The sequence below is a fragment of the Apis dorsata genome, unplaced genomic scaffold, assembly GCF_000469605.1.
Source record: "Apis dorsata unplaced genomic scaffold, Apis dorsata 1.3 scaffold_81, whole genome shotgun sequence".
Classification (NCBI taxonomy): domain Eukaryota; kingdom Metazoa; phylum Arthropoda; class Insecta; order Hymenoptera; family Apidae; genus Apis; species Apis dorsata.
In genome coordinates this window covers 381,747-392,814 of record NW_006263379.1, presented here as the reverse complement: position 1 = coordinate 392,814, position 11,068 = coordinate 381,747, and the positions used below count along the sequence as shown (strand labels likewise).

The window sequence follows — 11,068 nt, the reverse complement described above, 5'->3', positions numbered from 1 at the left end:
TAATAATGAAATTTTTTAAATAACAAAATCTTTGAAAATATATATTCAAAAATTAATATTAAACAAATTTATCAAATTTAAAAAACAAGAAATTTGTTAGCAAGGAAATTAAAAATTTGCTTCAATTTTTAAAAATAATTTTCATAAATCACAATTGATTAATAAATATATATATATATATATATATATATTATAATATATATATTTAATATATATATTAAAAATATATTATATATTAGATAATTAATAGTATATAAAAAGGTAAAAAATATAAAAGTATATATAAATATATATTATTTTTCTATGGAAATTATGCTTTTAAAATAAAATTATTTATTGAGCAATCTAATATTTATATACTTTACAGCAATTTCTGTGAAACAAATGTTCAGATTTGAATAAAAAAATACAATTATAAAAATAAGAATGCTATTGGTTGAAAATCTTACATCTACAAATAAAATCATATGCCATCATTTATCTGTGAACAGTATACTCACTTCTATATCGTCCCATCCTATAAGACTTCTTGTGAAGCATATATAGTAACACAGACCAATGCTTTTATATATACGCAGTACAATTATAATGTATCTACAATCTCTACCATCTACTAGTCTGAACGATCGATTTATCTTCCGTTGGCATAAAAATATGCAACTCAAATTAACTAGTTATAAGAAAAAGATTCTCTTATAACATTGATGATGATGATGCATAATTTTTCATGTTTAAAATTTTTCATGTTTTTTTCATGATTTTAAATTTGCATTTACATCTAAAATCAATAAAATTGCAAGGATCTACTACTTTTTGCGTTTGTGTTTGAAATAACAACAAAATGAAAAAAAAAGAAAAAATATTTTGTCAAATCGAATAAAATATTGAAAAGATAATATATAATGTCAATTTGATATGTGAATATCAAAAATCAGCTTCTTTCGAAAAACGAAATAATTTGCAAACATCTCATGACGATGTAAGAATCACTTTCGCCGATCGTCGAGACTGGGATATCCATGACTTGCATAACTTCTCGCAAGATTGTTACACGGTATTATACTTTCTTCTTTTTTCTCTGCCAGAGTCACTCTCATTCTGGTCCATTTGTTCATTCTTTTCTGCCTTGATCGGCCAACACACACACATTCGTTTACGCAATTTTGCCTCCGTTACGCTTAAAAGCTTCAATACTTCGCATCGTCAAGCGATATATAGAAATTCTTAAAAAAAAAAAAAAAAAAAAATAGTTTTCACATTTCGCAACAATTTTCGTCAGAATAGAAGATTAATAATTTTGACCTAAATCTACCGAGAGAAGTTAAAATGATTTTGCATAGATTCACAATGTTTGAAATTCTGTGAGTAAGATTATTATATTAAATATATATTAATAGAAAATTTTATAATGCTCGTTAAATGTAATATATATTAATTTTTATTTTAGCAGTTAATTCTTTTTTTAAAAAAAGATTAATGTAAATTGACTAAAAAAAATCTACATCACTAGAACTTTGTAACCAATGAAAATTTTAAATTCAATAAATTTTAAGTGCAATAACAACAGAGAAAAAATATAATGTAAATATAATAATAATAAATAATAATGTTAAGAGATGTTAATAATGATAAAACATCAATTATGAGAAAAATATAAACAATATATCTAAGTTTAAATTATTTTCTAATATTATTAAAATGCAAGATTTTACTCAATTACCTAATATTTGTTCTTATAAAAAAAATATTGAGCCAATAAGCTATGGAATATTAACAATATAATAATATTTGAAATATATGTATGATAATATTTAATATTTAATATTTCTTTAGAATATAGTTCAAAAATAAATTGAAAATTTTTCATATCTATTTCACAACTATAACATTAGAAAATAGGATAATTAAGATAAAAGAAATAAAATATGAATTAACACGCAATATAATATATAAATAGATAATATATCATATGTATTATCTCTAATGTCTAATAATAAAATATCTATGTCTAATAATAAAATAAAATTAATTTTACTTTTGAAAGTTATAAATATTTTGTCATTTAATAAATAAAAATATTGAAATTTATGATATACTTAACAATTATTAAAATATTGTAATATAAAAAATATTTATAATAAATCAAAAAAATATTATATTCAGCTTTTTGAAAATAATTTATAAAAAATATAAAAAAGAACGAAAATTTTATAATTGAAAAAATGCATATTCACGATAAACATAATAATAATATCATTATCTAAAAAAAATTTTAAATATTCGAACAATTTTAAAATTCTATTATATATAATAAGAACATCATATATCCGTAAAAAAATGTTAAATAGAAAAAAAAATTTTACCAAACTATATTGATTTTATAAAAATTAATAAAGTTGAAAAATTGTAATTTTTAGCAACGAAAGTGATTTAATATATTTGCATTTGATAGCAAAAAATTTGTGTGAAAAAAAACAAAATGCATTATAAATAATTAATATTATATTTCGTGATATCTTTTGAGAATTGATTCTAAAGAATAAAACAAAAATTATATAAAATTATTGATTGAATCTTATTTATTAAATATATTATAAACAATTAAAGTTTGCATTAAATAAAACGGAAATAAAGTGAGATATCTTTATCTCTATCTCTATATTATTTAACATAAAAAAAATTTAAAACTTAATAAATATTCAATCAATATCTCTTTCCATTCTAGACATCAAATAATCATAAAAAATGATATATTACGGCTTTATGTATGTGAAATTTATATTTAAATTTATAGTTAAATTTATATTATTTATATATGAAATTTATTATTTTTGTTAAAACACAAATGTTCGATCATTTGAATTGAATATGCAAATATATTTTCTTGATTGTTGATAAAATTATAATTATTTTTTAATAATATTATATTTGTTTTCTAACTATAATTTTATCAACAGTTAAGAAAATATATTTTATATTTTATGTAATTTATTTTAATGATGCTTTTAATAATTATAGTTAAGAGGTTAACAGAATATGTAACATTATTATACATATATTTTAAAAGTACCTGTAAATTCTTCAACTTACAACAAACAATCTAAATTTTTCAATTATATTCATAAATTAAAAAAACTAAAATGTTGTACAAACAGCAAAATTTAATATTTAATATTACATAGAATTTCTAATGGACGTTACAAGCACCGAGTTTAACGATTAACCTACTAAATTCTACACTGTTTCCCGCGTAAATAAGTCTGATTCGTTCTGTTCTCCCATTGGTACTTCTCATATGGTCTATCTCATATTTAAATTTACTTATTAAATATTTAGTATTTATTAAATATTAAGATTATATTAATATATAAATTATTTGTAATTAAATTTTGTATTTAATATTTTTAACGTTACAAAGATTTGAACTATTTTGTTTCAAAAATATTAAAATATTTTATAAAAAAATATATAATGTCTATTAAATAAATAAAATTAAATAATGAATGAATTTAAATATTTAAATACTAAAATTTAAATAAGATAAAATTATATAAACATTATTGATAAATTGCATTTGCTTTTTAATGTTAAGAAATATGTTCAAGAAAATATATGCTGCAAGAAAGAATTGAAATGAAAAAGATCCGCAATTTGAGAGCCATTTGCAAATGTTTACAGTAATGCCCGCAAGATGGCAAGTTGGCGGCAGTGGTTTTCGTCGTCGGCACGGCGGCCCTCGTTTCCATCGTTTTCGTCGCGTCGTCCTCGTTGTCATTCTCGTTGTCATCCTCGTCTTTGCCGCGATCGTTTTTTCCTTTTGTCGTTTCAAAAAGACTCTACGTTTATTCTGTTTGGTTCGACGGTACGCTGGCAGAAAACGAGTCATATGGATATTTGTCAGGGGCGAGGTAGGAAATCCGTATGCGAGCACACAGAAGAGTGACAGGTTACGAATTCGTCGAAAGTGGGAGGGAAATACAGAAGGAAGAAAAAAAGAAAGGGCGGAAAGGAAGAAAGGAAAAAAGGAGGGAGAAATATTGGTAGGATGAAGCATCGTGGACGAGGGTAGGGCAACAGAAACCAATAGTGAGGTGAATAGGTGGCAGATAGCGTAAACGGAAAACGGCCAGCAGTAGAGTATACAAAAAGGAACGGGGTACCGTCAGTCAAGTGCGACCGCGTGCACAAGACAGTATTGTGCAGATATAACGCTGTTATCCCTCCTCTTTTTCTTTGATCTTTGCTCCTTTATTTTCCTTCTTCTGCCCCTTTCCCATCCTACTTCTCTTTTTCTTTTCCTTTAATTTTTCCATCTGTGATACGCGCTCGCGACGGAGAGGAGGAACACGACACGTCGATGAATGAAACTGACGACGAACAGTTATCATTCTTATTCGCGTTTGCTTGCTTCTAACAGCAAGAAGCAAACTAAGCTTTCGTTCGTTTTACCAACGAAACGACATCGGATAGAAATTTAGCAAAGAAGGAATATCAGTCACTTGTACTCAAGAAAACCTTCACGAAGATATACGAAAAATTCCGCATTCATTCTTTGCTATCGTGAATTATCAACGTGCTTATTTTATGTATCATCGATCAGGTGACAAGAAGAAAACGAGACGGTATCAGAATTTGAGGAATCGGTGAAGCCGGTAATCACGGTGCTACGAAACGTTAGGAAGATAAAGAAAAAGATAACTAAAAGAAAAAAGGGGAAAAAACAACAACGAAAAACAGGTAAATGTAATTATTTAACGCACTGTACTTTGTTCTAAATAAATTTATGTTCTATACGTTTGAGGCGTGCCGGTACGGATTTTAAGGTTAGGACGGCCTGTAATCGATTCTGTACTTCCTATAATACGAAATGACCGTCAACTGACAAATATGATTTCTGTCGAAAATTCTCGTTCATTTAACTATTAAAATGGTTATTTTTGACTAAAAAACTTTGGATATTAAATTAATTACTATGCTTTTATGATCTTGTTATATTTCCCGGTAAAATATTCAAAATGAAATCGTCTGTTCCAATGTTCAATCATCTAGTCTAACCTCCAATAACTTTTATAAACGAATGTCATTGATTTCATTTTTTACGAAACAATTGATTTTTTGACATTCGATATCTTTTCATTGATATCGATCGTAATTTTCAAATTATTTTTTAATAATTTTTAAAAAATATAATCTCTGATATTTATAAATCAAACGTTAATTTGTTACTCTATTCGTGATATATATGAATTGAGAAAAATATGTTTTTTCAAATTTATGATTCGCAAATTATTTTATATTTCTCTGCATTGAATATATTTATACGTAAGATTCTACATTATATCCTTTTTCGCTTTCAATTAAGATCAAAATAGCGAATAGAATTATAAAACTTTATCGTAAACGATTCTCAAGAAAACTTGAGAATTGTTACAACAATAAAGTATATATACAATTCTCTATGATTTGACAGCTAGCTTGGCTTAACTCCGTTTGACTCAACTCTCTTCGAATGCCGTTACATCCGGTTCACGCACTCTTATACGAGAAATTAATAATTCTTTCGCATACGGCCGACAAACGTGTTATACCGGGGACATTACGTTCATTTCCGGTACAATTGATTCTCGTTAGTCGTGGATAAACTTCTATTCGAATGCTTTCTCTCTTATTTTAAAGTCGCATGTGTTTAATTCTCTAAATAATCATATAATATGAAAATTAATTGATACTGTTAGATATATTTGATGTATTCATTCCATACCGGACTAAGCTATAATAAAATCATATTCGCTCTTTCCAATTTCGTTTCTCTTATGACGTCTGTCTATCGCGTTATTATTTACGAATGCAAAACTCGCCCAGCAAATGTTTCGACATAACTTCGACCTCGATCGAACCATGATTCAGACACAAAATAGCATCGAACAAATAGAGAGAAAATTCAAGAAATTTCTGTATTGAATCGTAATACAGAGCATAATCTTGAGTTATAGATAACATCCGTTTTCAAGTATCAATGAGGCGTGACAGTAACCTATAAAACCATTCTATCGAAAGAACAGCTTAACATGGTAAATAAAAATTTCGACTTCTTTTCCGATTCTTTTTTCTCTTCTTTTTTTCCCTCTTTAGTTCCCTCTTTAATTCCCCTTTAAAAAGAATATTTTAACTCTTAGGTATATTTGAAAGACATATTACTTTCAATACAAATATATTACTTAGAATACGTAATTTTTAATATTGCGACTGTATCGATGAAAACTACCGATTTTATTTTAATTAATCCATCATAAAAAATGACCAAATTAAATAAAAATCATTTTAAAATATTCGAGAGAATATCTTAAACTACATTTACTACTAAATAGCTATATAGTCAAAATGTTGCCCATTCCCATTCGGTCATGAAAAAGAAAAATAAGAATATAATCGGGGATAGTCGATGGTGAAATTGTTTCTATATACGTATACCAGACGATCACAACAGATTTGAAAGAATCAATAAAGACGCGTGAAATGCCATTTGGCATTCGGTTTATATGATATACATATATATATCTACTATCGTTGCCTCAACGAATATACTCGCCATTTATCGATTGCGATTTTAACTCTTTATGGAAAGTCTGAATCGTTTATGTCCACTATATTTTTTTCTTTATCGTTTTATATTTTTAAAAATTCTAAAACAAAAATCTCTTTGAACGAAATTTTGCTCGGGATACAAATGATCCATAATCTCATAATTAATAAATATAAGATATTGATTTTTCATGTTATCATTTTTCAATGATGCAAAAGCATCTCCAAATTCATAAGACATAACTAAACAGGTCGCTAAATACCTGTAGAGGAATCCCGGTCGAAAGTAACTGCTTAAGCAACAACCGTCGGACAGAATTACTTTCTCCGTCCTCGACGGATGGTAGTACGTAATAGCTGTGCGTCATTGTCAAATTGGATAATTTCACGCGATCAGCTTCATTCTTTCGCGTCACCATAAAACTTGTCCTGTTGGTATAGTTATATGTAACTAAATTTTTCGCATTATTCCATATCTCGCAAGGAAACTGCATCTTCGTTGACCGACCTACTTTATATCTCGAAGACAACACGAAGTCAGTCACGCGCGGGGAGGAGAAAGAAAGTGGCATCTTAGGGGCGAAAAACCGATGCTTGGGAAGATTGTCTCCGTGTTCAACGAGAAATCGATGAGTCTTACGTGGCAGCTTAATATCGATCCTCTCATTTTTGGTTGCGTACCATCTTAAACTTAATATTTCGCCCACGTTTTCTCAATAAAAAGAGAAAAAATTTTTTTTATCTTTCGAATTGTAAAAAAGATCTTCAAACGAATTTCTTAATAAATTAAACAATCGATCATTCACACGAATATTAGATACAGCGCTTTTATTTTATTTATTCATGAAAATCGTCTTAATTTTTTACGCGCATTGCCTTAATAAAAATATCTTTTTTTTCGGTAGTGATTTTAGATCCGGCGAAAAATAAATATTGACATCATTTTTGTTGATTTACACGTGTACACAGCTTAGTCATCGATTTTATTATTTTTAATCGCGATAGTCATTTGAAAAAGCTTCATTATTCATTGTGATGAAATATTTTTTTTCATTTCTATTTTTAAATAGAATCTTATTTTTTAAACTGGTGAAATTTATAAATTTCTTGATGTGCAATCGATGATTCACACGGATACCAGCTAGTTCGATAAATGTGATAATGCGTGTTATCATAATTCTCCCATCTTTGGCCTGCATTTGTGACACAATGTTAGCCATGTAAAAAGCGTAATACGTATATATTATACATACATAAACTCCACCTGCGTGACTGCGTAATGCACACTTTGAATTTCGCCCTTGGATATAAGGGGTTGTTGATCGAATGGAAGGAAGACAAAAGAAAAAAAAAAAAAAAAGAGAGAAAAATCAATACTAGAATGACCAAGCTTGGTCACGTCATATATGATTGTGTAAGTCATACACGCGATGTGAGAAAACCTTTCCGTGTAAATTTACGCACGTGCCTTGTGTCCCCAAAGGGAATATGTTCCTGCGATGGTAAAAGTCTTGTAAAAGAAATTGTATATCTTTTATGTTTTTTTAATGATAATTTTTCTTTGCCGCAGTTTCCCCATAATTTTATGCTAATCTTATATCAAAGTTAGATCTTATTGCGATTTTGTCTCGCGTTATATAGAGATAAATCATGAAATCTATATGGATATATTTAAAATATTATTATTTGAAATAATCGAAGAGTTTGTGTCGAAAATTATTCTTGCTAATTTTTTTTTTAGAAATATATATAAAGAATTTTCTTTAGAAATATAATAAAGAAATAAAAAAAAAAAATAATTAGTTCTTATTTTAATATCGAGTAATATTTGTCTAAGTGTGCCAAATAGATTATATTTCAATGTCTTTATTTATATTGATTGTATGTCATTCGAAAATGAATCATCATTCATTTATATTTAATATTCTTGGCTGAAAATGATTAAATCATTTTCTATCACGACTTCTGATTCTAATTTCTTTATATATTAATAGATTAATATATTGATTTTCTAGATCGTAATACATTTGTTTATCGATATGAAATATTATATCTTTGTTTTTTACTTTACTGGTTAAAACTAAACAAGCTATCTAAACAGAATTTTTTAAGTGAAATTATATAATTTTTAATGCATTAATTAATTTATCTAGACACTCTCTATAGAAAAATATTAATCCATTTATTTAAGAGATATTTAAGCTTAAACTTTGTAAAATTTAGTATGAAAAACAAGAAGAACATGAATATGATATTTTTATAGATATTCATTAATATTCAGATTCATTAATATTTTTAAAATTTTATTTAAAATTTTTTCCTTATTCGTATCTAATTTCATATGTAATATTCTTTGCTACATATAATACATATTTTTGATTTAACAAATATGCTATCTAAAAAAATAAGAATCATTATTTAACACTGCTATTCAATCTAATATAAATATATTACTACATTTCTATATAATATATTATATAATATATAAACATTGAGTATCGAGTGTTTATCGATGCTTAAATACGTAATGTCTATTTACAATTACCGACTCTTTTGATAGACATTTTGAAATCAGTAGTTTCAGAGAAATATCTAGTTTGACATTTTAATGCAATGGCTGGTGATGTTGTAAAAAATTATATGATAGTAAAATGTAACGTTCCACGAAATGAGCCTATTCATAGCTTCTCGCTCGTTCGAGAAGAGAAATTTCATGGTCAACTCGGGAAAGGGAAATCTATTTTCATCTAAACTGTATTCGGGTAACAATCATCGATAAATTTTTTGGTTGGTATAAAATAATTTCGGATCTATATTTGTTAAATAGATAATGCGAATGGTGAATTTTTTTTTTAATTTATAATAGAATTAATATTTTTTATATTATATAATATATTAATGTCATTATTTTTTTTGCTTTCTTTTTTTTTCTTTTCTCTTTTTGGCTCGAATATATTATATTACTTACTATTTGAAATATTTTTATTCATTTTATGACGATTAATTTTTGAATCGATGATAAATTATTCAATGATTTTATTCAGTGATTAATTATTATATACATATTTCCAGTTCATATCGATGTAAATTAATATTTTTTCTAATATTAAGACATATTAAATTAAATTAAGTATTAAAATTAAAATAACAAATATTTTATAATAAGTTACGAAAATTTCTAGAAAATATACAATAATAAAAGATAACAATAAACATTAAAAAAAAAAACGTTAAATTCATACAATGAAAGACTGAAATGCCATCGATTATTAAAAAAATAAAAAAATAATTTCTAACAAATCGTTTAAAATATATATTATAAATATATTATTGAATAAAAAAAAGTATCGAAGTAAATATTAATCTTTTATAGCGAAATAGTTTTAAATTTATAAAGTGTTTGAATATTTTTGTGACATGGAAATTCATTTCTTTTTAAAATGTTTAAACAATAAATATAACATAAAAATTAAATTATATCAATTTCCATATTTTTAAAATCGATGATATATATATATATATATATTTGAGATTTATGAGATTTATGAGACAAAACATGTATTGATTAATTGGAATGCGAGTAATGTTGAAATGATTACTTTTAGAAAGACATGTTTATAACTGATTCGAAGAATTAAAATAATATTCGCATTCATTTATCTATCTATCTATCTAGAAAAAATTATTAATTACAATTAATTAATTAAACTTATTAAATTAATTAATTAAAATTAATTAAACTTTGCTATTAAGTAAAAGTATCAATTTTTTAAATTTAAATTTTCGTTTTATATAAAAATAAAAAAAAGAAGTTAATTTTTAGGGAGAAAATAATTTAAGAGAATATGAACATATAAAATTTCATGTGTTCATTCGGCAAACTTTATTAACTTATTTTAGAAAATATTTTACTAAAAAAGAATACTTATTTCTTCTCTTCGAGGAATCGTAAAATTACCATAAAATCACTAATACATATGAAATTTTGATCCTTCCCAGAATCCAACAAATGGATGAAGATCTTTAAACTCTTCTTTATTTGATTAACAATATTCTTTTTTGTTACGTAATTCTAATTAATAATATATATATATATTAATATTGATAAATATTTTAAATAAACTTCAAGGTTACAAATTTTTTGATTAATTTCCATCTTTTTGATAGTATTTAATGATTAAAATCTAAAAATATAAATTTCAATTTGAGTTTTCAAAAAATGCATATTTTATTATATTTATAAATATATATATATCAGACAAATCGGTATCATTATAAATGAGATATTAATATAGATGACTTATCGAATGAACTATAAATGCAAGTTTTTATTTTTTATATTCATTTCAAGTGAGATTAATTTGTTAATTAAATCATTTATTAAAATTAATAATTTTATTTATATTAGAATTTAGAAATGTTGAGAATTCTATTTTTATTATTATTATTTTTTTTTTTTGGCTTAAAATCTTGGAAAATCTTAAAT

At 25.2% G+C, this 11,068-nt stretch overlaps 1 long non-coding RNA gene across 1 annotated transcript in view; it reads left to right on the top strand.

Moving 5' to 3' along the window:
- The first annotated feature begins 3,580 nt into the window (after positions 1–3,580).
- The window catches only part of LOC102678236, a 14,612-nt gene continuing 7,124 nt past the window's right edge, over positions 3,581–11,068 (top strand). The window contains exon 1 of the long non-coding RNA XR_421053.2: positions 3,581–4,737. This is a non-coding gene — a long non-coding RNA (uncharacterized LOC102678236). The remainder of the gene's footprint in view (positions 4,738–11,068) is intronic.